At 42.9% G+C, this 8461-nt stretch overlaps 1 long non-coding RNA gene across 1 annotated transcript; it reads right to left on the reverse strand.

Moving 5' to 3' along the window:
* Nucleotides 1-5602: 5602 nt before the first annotated feature.
* On the reverse strand, nucleotides 5603-7830 carry LOC134439842 (uncharacterized). Its single transcript, XR_010032881.1, has 3 exons — nucleotides 7456-7830; nucleotides 7023-7097; nucleotides 5603-5936 (listed from the first exon to the last, which is right to left on the reverse strand). It is a non-coding gene; the product is annotated as an uncharacterized LOC134439842 (long non-coding RNA).
* Nucleotides 7831-8461: the final 631 nt, after the last annotated feature.

The following is an 8461-nucleotide window of genomic DNA, read 5'->3' on the forward strand; positions in this document are numbered from 1 at the left end:
AAACCTAAACCTAACCTCGGCGATCAGAAGCGGCACCATCCACCCTCACGCATAGCGCAGCGCTTTCCTCTCCAGTCTCTCCGGTTCCGCCCCCTCTTCCATGCTGCTTTAGTGACATGACAAACTCTAATAAAGACAGTCCAACCACGGCGACCAGCCCAGTTTTCAACAAGTCTAAAATATTCGTGTTATAGGGTATGCGTCTTCATTTCGCCGTGCGCAACGGTAAAAAAAAAAAAAAACGCGGATATTTCCCCTAGCCATGTATCGAATTTCTACGGGATGTACAACGTCTAACAGGATAATCCATTCTTTTTTGTAGCAGTGGTTTTCCTTACGGTCTTTCATAGAGGGAAATGACATACGTTATCTTTATGTTTTAGCTTTTTCGCCTACTCCAGCTTAGGGGAAGACGCACGTCAAAGTTCACCACCAAGTGAAATATAGCCTATTTCGATGAACACATGTTGACTGCAATCACTTTAGGGGCGACATATGGCATTGCATTGCATATAAAACGCACGACATATAAATAGTGGTTGCCTATTTAGAGGTTTATTCAGTGAAATTACGCATATCGCCCTGTGGGTTTGGATGACAATAAACGCTTCTCGCATGTTCTAAGGAAATCCCCCGTAACCATTTACAAATCGCCAAGCAAACACATTCTCACAACCCCGCAAATGTTCATTAGTTTGTGTTCAGGATCATGTTTCCTAGGTCTACACCGTGTTTCTGTGTTTGACAGGGGAGGTCCCAAACAGCCGATTGATCGTCTGTGTTGCAATCTCAGCAGCAACATATTTTTTCTTATAATAATGGCTGCAATTACTTGAGGGGCGAAATACGCAATTGCATTGCACACAAAACATCACGACAAGTTGTCGTCTGGGGGCAGGCCAACTTGCTTCAGATTTATTCAGTGAATGAAACCAGTCGCATGGGTTCAGCTCGCCTGGAACAGGGCTTCACCTTCGCGTCGCGTGTGTTCAAATGGGAACTCCCCTACGTAATAAAGTCTCCAAACAAACCACTTCTCTCAATCCCGAAACTTTCCATTGAGTTGTGGTTAGGATCATTGGTGTTTGTAAAACTGTTTATGTATGTAAAACTGACGCCATGTTTCCCTGTGTTTGGCAAGGGGATCTATTTCACTGCCTATTCGAATTGGCTTTTCTTCTCTGTAGCCACGGCTAAGCTAGCAATAGGAGACGCATTACATAAGGCCATATTATAAATGTCTACACATATACAATCAACTTGTGGGAAAATATAATGTCACTAAACATAAACCACCAAGACAACTTGCATTTGGAATGTATTTGGGCTTGAATTAGAGGAAATTATGTGCACAATCTCACAACGCCGATCCTCCTTTGTTTTGAAATAGTGACTTGCAACGCAACTTCCGCGTCTGGGTTTTAAGATGGAAATTACTCGAAAAAAATGCACTAAGAGGGTTCGAAATTCTTAGAAAGGATTGAAGTACCACATGTCTGCCACCCAGTGGAAAGGAGTATGAACAAGATTTTACACTCTGTTCGACGTGACAGCCCACCTAATTCAATACCGCGACCTGTCGCAATTTTGCGACGACGGCAGTAAAAGGGTTAATACAGTTAAAATCGTTGGCCAGGGTTTATAAAGGTGGTAAAGTGTCTTATTTGTCATGTAAGCCGTTGTCTTGCTTTAAGTCAAGTTAAAAGAGGGAGCATGTCGCTAAGCTAGTGAATGTCAATGGATCCGTGTAGCATGCTACAATGCTACACGGATCCATTGACTTTCACTAGCTTAGCGACATATTCCCTCTTAACTTGTTTTAAAGCAAGACAACGCTTAACATGAAAAATAAGACACTTTACCACCATTTTAAAGCCTGGCCAACGATTTTAACTGTATTAAGCCCCACAATAGTGGCATACCCCTTTAAGGCCATAGCAGGGCCCACACTCACTTATTTTCAACATTTGACATTCGAGATTCAAGATTCATTTCTTTCACCATTTATTTAAACCAGTGGTTCTCAACCTGTTTTGAACGAATGCCCCTTTTTGCCTCATCACACGCGTATAAGCCCCACTACGAAAAATGAAAATAGACTAATAGTACGAAAATAGTACAAATAGTACTAATAGTACAACAAAAATAAATAGACTAATGCACCTGAAATGGAATTGAGCCCCCCTCTCTCGTCTGTATACTTCTCAACACCCCCCAAGGGCTCTCTAACGCCCCCTGGGGGAGCTGTAGAGACCCAGTTGAGAAACACTAATATAAACTGCCTGTGCTCATTGTTTTGACTCCATATCGGTCATTTGAGGTCGGACGGCTGGTCTTCTCTGACTGGGACTTTTCCAAAAAAGATCACATAACACCCCCGCACACACAACACACAACACACCCACCACTGACATTACACCTCCTCAACACACACACACACACACACACACACACACACACACACACACACACACACACACACACACACACACACACACACACACACACACGCACACACACACACACAAACACGCTAGACTGCTCACAGAAACACCCCTGCAATCATGACACCTCACCGTGACATGCAAAAACAACCGCACCATCAAGACAGACACACACATGTGTGAGCACGCAGACACGCACATGCACACACACACACACACACAAGCAAGCACACACACACACATACTTTCAGTGACCCTCCACACTCCTGTCCTACATTATTATCACACCAACCCTGTCAAAACATGAACTTGCAGTTGCAGTTTGGAACTGTAATTTTCAAAGGACAGTATAGGGTCATCTCAGACCGCATGCAGACACCCACAGAAAGAGAGAGAGAGAGAGAGAGAGAGAGAGAGAGAGAGAGAGAGAGAGAGAGAGAGAGAGAGAGAGAGAGAGAGAGAGAGAGAAGAGAGAGAGTCACTCAGGAACACAAAACTCCCACACATACCCTGGATTAACAGTTTGGCTTGTGCGTCTGCGTGTGTGTGTGTGTGTGTGTGTGTAGTTTGTGCAGTGTTTGTGTGTGAGTGTGATTTGGCTGGAGGATGTGTGTGGGCAGTTTTGGCCATGTGGCCCGAGCCCTCTGTGCTCTGTGGACCATGACACACACACACACACACACACACACACACACACACACACACACACACACACACACACACACACACACACACACACACACACACACACACACACACAGAAACTTTCGTAAGCTGCTTCTGTCATTGGAAACGGATTGGAGGCACTTTGGTAAACTGGATGAACTGTCTTTCTGTCCTTGCACATGCAGGCCTGCCTGTGTGCACGTTTTGTGTGTGTGTGTGTGTGTGTGTGTGTGTGTGTGTGTGTGTGTGTGTGTGTGTGTGTGTGTGTGTGTGTGTGTGTGTGTGTGTAAGTGTGTGTGTGTGTGTGTGTGTGTGTGTGTGTGTGTGTGTTAGTGTCTGTGTGTGTGCATGTGTGCGTGTAGGTGTAGATGTGTGTGCGTGTGTGTGTGTGTGTGTGTGTGTATGTAAGTGTCTGTTCGTGTGTGTATGAGTGTGTATGTGTGTGTGTGTGTGTGTGTGTGTGTGTGTGTGTGTGTGTGTGTGTGTGTGTGTGTGTGTGTGTGTGTGTGTGTGTGTGTGTGTGTTGGGTCAGGTGAAATTACAGCTGTGGCTCGACTCTAAGGGTCCTCCCAGTTGCCCCTCCTGTAGTCCCAGATGACACACACACACACTCACACACACACACACACACACACACACACACACACACACACACACACACACACACACACACACACACACACACACACACACACACACACACACACACATATAGAAGCTTCCATGACAAGCTATACACAATCACAAACGCACATATAGACCTATACACAATCACATACACACACACACACACACACACACACACATACACTGTATTCCCCAACAGTACTATGAACTAGAAAAGTTTACGCTGTAGTACTCAGTATTGCAAAAATGTCCTGATGACATACACATTTTAGGTGTTCTCAACAAGTTTTCAGGTACCAATAAATTAACTCTGGTTGGCATTGTGTTTTTAAGTACAACTGACATCCTAACACAATGTCTTTGAGTTTGTAAATTGGAACTCTATCTGGAATATGAGTGGTTAGATGTCATGACAACAGCTGAGGCGACCATGGAGTAGTGGTTAAACAGCTGGTCTTCAACCTCAATGGTTGCAAGTTCAATCCCCGACATGGGGATAACCTTACCTACTTCCATACTTCCTGGAACATGGTATGAAAATGTTCAGATGGCCACCTGACCCATGACTCCAGCTTTAATTAGCATTTTTTTCACATTTAAGGTGAAGCAAGACAATAATCCTTTTTCCATCCAATTCTGAAGCGACTTGTACCTTGTGTCGATTTTATTTAAAGCGACAAAAGTCGCACCAGAACCGTTTTCCATCAAAAAAGTACTTGAAGCGCATTGAAGCTACGTCACAATGCCTCTCGTTAATCCACATATTTCTGTCGCGCTTGGTCGTTTTCCATCCACTGCGTCGCTCTTTTAGAATGTTTGTGTCAAAAGAAAAATAGACTTTATCGCGCGTGAGAATATAGCCTTGACCGACAAAACAAGATGGACAGTTTACGTGTCGTGTTATTAATAATCAATATACTATCCGCAATAATTGTGATCAGGAAAAGGATGACAGTCCGGAGAAGGCGACTCGCATAGCCTAGATGTGCTTTTCACTAGTACTCGCAGATCGCTAACCTGGCAGCACCAGGTGCTGTTTGTGGTGGGAGATGGACGTGCCAACATAGCCTACGGAGCGTCAGTTTATGACAGATTTTCGAGTTAGCAAACATCTGTTTCGAGAGAGGCTATGTGTGCTTGTAGAGCCACATATGAGGCCTGACCCTGCGAGCAGGGAGAGCAGAGGTGTCGTTGGGGAAACGGGTGGCAATAGCACTTTTTAAGTTAGCTTTAGGCACTACAAAACAATTGCAATTTTACAAACAGCCCCTGGCAAAAAAGTATGGAATCACCTGTCGTGGAGGATGTTCATTCAGTGATTTTAGGGGGTTTTTTTTTTAATTTATTTATTTATTTTTAAAGAAAAATGATGAATCACAGACCCGACCCAAAACTGCCTAGTCAGACAGACACAGAGCAGCATACAGGCCATCATACTACAGTAGGCCTAGACCCGTGAGAGCAACACCTCCCCGCCCTCCATGGCCAACCCCTGTACCTGTCCTGTCTGAAAAGGACTAGCTAACATCAACTGAATGAACATCCTACATGACAGGTGATTTTTTATTTTGTCTGAGGTTATATGCCTATCACATGGTAAAATTTGCAGTCTCAAGTCAACACTGCTTAGAGCATATGGTCCCACTCATTTTAGTGTTAATGTACTGTTGAATTAACACTTGAAGAGTTGAATTTAACATTATAAAGCAGAGGAGAAGATCCCGAGTCAGCTGAGGAGGACACTGAGGCAGCGGCAATAAGAGATACCCTGATGCGTCACCTGATGCGTCACATGCATTTGTGAAAGACCACAGAATTCACATCAAGTGAATATGCATATTAAAAACAAACAAACATGGGCATTTTTCACAAAAATGCATTTAATAAATATTCATAATTAGTATTAAATATTAAATAACATTAAATGGTAAGCCCACTTGGCTGCTTGAAGAGGCAATGGGCGGGTTATTCTGATGCTCCAAACTGGCGCTTGACGGACGTTCTCAGAGAAGTTAGCATCTCTCCATCTTCCTCCTCCTGCCTCTTGCCTTTTCAGTAAGTCCGACAGCTGCTGACTCTATGCAGCTAGTACAGACTTTTTCTTCAGTGGCCTGCGAAACAGGTGACTACCTCCTGCTGCAGCTGGGGTGGGGCCTGGGGGCTCTGAATACTCCATGGTCACTTGTCCACTGTAGTCTTCTATTACATGAGGAAACACATAAAATACAAACACATTTAATTAAGTTATCCGAGACATGGTATTACACTAGAGGTTTTTTTAATCCAAGTTAAAGGGTGTCAACTAAGCTTGAACATATTAGCCTGAAGTAAGCGTGAACATATTCAGTTCCAATGATTTAATGGATATCAGTGTTAAGAATATTTTGAAGCTGTTTATCAAAATGACACCTCAACCTCTGACAAGAGAAAAGTGAGTACACCCCTATTTGAAAATGCATAGAAAGGTCTTCAGTGAGGCATGATTTGGTTCAGTGTCACAGTGCTTTGGACCATTTCTTGTGGACTGATAAGCCCAAGATAAACAATTTTGTTTTAGATGGTGTCAAGTACGTGTGACAGTACCCAAGTGAGTAGTTTGAAGACAACAGTGTGTTTTGCCTCTAGTGAGGCATGGTACTGGTACTGACATGGTTTGACATGAATGCTGCCAACATTTGGATGCTTACAATACAGGTAAGTTAAAGTGAATAAAGTCCTAAACACTACTTGTCTTCTGTTAAATTGAATAGTGAGAGCGTAACTTTTCGACCCTCAGGTCTTAATCAGGCAAAGTGCATCCTTGACAAGCAGAAGGCCTACCAGCACTATGAGTACCAGTGATGAAAGAAGTGGAGGGCATAGTGTCAGATAAGTCACCTAGAGGCAGTGACCGAGGCAAAAGGTTACTCCAGCAGGAGACCTTTTGCATATGTACTATTTAAACATGATGTCCCCCAATGGTCTTATTGAAGATTTTGACATCAAACCATTCTTGTACATCTAAATTTAACAAAAGAGAAGCAGTGTTGCAGATTTTATTCACTTCACGGGACTATTCTATTACTCTTTCATTGGATTAATACTTTTATTGTCCTGCACCTGAGTCTTTCTGGGCATTTTCGCATAGGGGTGCCGGAGTACTCACTTTGGTCAGATGTTGAATTGTTTAAAAAAAAAAAAAAAACAATACAAAAAAACAGAGAAATGTGTAGGCTACTCACTTTTGTGATACACAATATTAGCATGAATAACATGACATTCAAAAGCATGATGATCCTGACTTACCAGCACCCTCTTCTTCCTCATCATCCCCTTCATCCTCTTTCTCGTCTTCCACACCAGATTGGTCATCAGGGGGAACTATTTGTACAGAGCCAGACGAACAATGTAAACAGTGAGAAATCGTTTATCAGATCAATAGCTTCATTAGCAAAAGTCAGTCCTCGTCTTTCTGTTTACTTAGCTACTGCGCTATGTCTGTCTGAGTATCGTGTCCTGTTTGATACAAACATATCATTACTTGTGCGAGCGATATACGAGGGGGGAAGATTACAAAGTAGACCTAGAAGACATTTATGTAAACAGCTGTACTACCTGGAGTCTTTTATGTGACACCTGAGGAGGGCTATCTATTAGCAAGTTTACAGTAGCAAGTTCCCCTTCGGATAAAGTAGCCAGGTTAACACTAGCCTACATCAACAACAATTAATCCACTCACCGGTGCTGTCAACAGCAGAGGACCTCGCAACCACGACCGGCCTGGCACCCAGTAGCTAGCTGGTCCATTTCTTCGAAAAAAATCAAAACAGCGTTTTCCCCCAGCCCCATTCCTTGACGCCTGCCTTTTCTCGACCAAACTTAGCTTTCAAATTCTCGCGCATATAATAACAGCACTGCGCATGTACGAACTTCCTACGTCGCTTTAACGCTTTTCCATCAATTTTATGTCGACTTATCTCTAGCCAATCCACCTTTTTAGAGCGATATAAATGAGATCGACAAAGCTGGCGTTGAAGCGACTTAACCGCTTTTCCATCACTTGTGTCGCATCAACTTTTTAATGCGCATTATTTTAAAGCGACTTTATATTGGATGGAAAAAGGATTAATGTTTGAGCTGCTGTGGTCTGGATAGGGGAATTGCCACAAGATCAGAGGATTGCCGGTTTGAATCCTGTATTACCAATAAAAAAAAAACACTCAAGTAGATATTTATTGTTTATTTTTCGCGAAACTGTGAAAGTTACAAATTCTTTAAATCATGTCAATTGGAACTAATATCTGACATATGAGATGGATGTCAGCATGTTGTGCTTGGGCAGTATTAGGCTAACACTCAAGCAGTTGGCCTTGAAACATGATGGTTGCAAGTTCAATTCCCAGCATGGAATGTAGGTTTAAAAAAAATCACATTCAAACATTATTGTTTTAGTATGATGTCAGTTGGCCGGATTTGAAGTGGAATGTGTGAAACACTTTTGACTGTTAATAATGAGTAAGTCCAATACTTTCTAACAAACAGGTCTAACTTTGTAATAATACAAAACCTGCATGACTCTTACCAGTTGAGGAGTGGCGTAGGCACAGACATCATATATGAAGACTAGATACGTCATCGCGTATTTCAAGCACGTCCGCACAGGTCGGCCATATTAGAGCAGCCTAAACTCTCCACAGACCCTCCGTTACACCTGAAGTAAACTGAAGAGTTGAAACGTTGGGATA

Source organism: Engraulis encrasicolus, chromosome 23 (assembly GCF_034702125.1).
Source record: "Engraulis encrasicolus isolate BLACKSEA-1 chromosome 23, IST_EnEncr_1.0, whole genome shotgun sequence".
Taxonomy (NCBI): Eukaryota; Metazoa; Chordata; class Actinopteri; order Clupeiformes; family Engraulidae; genus Engraulis; species Engraulis encrasicolus.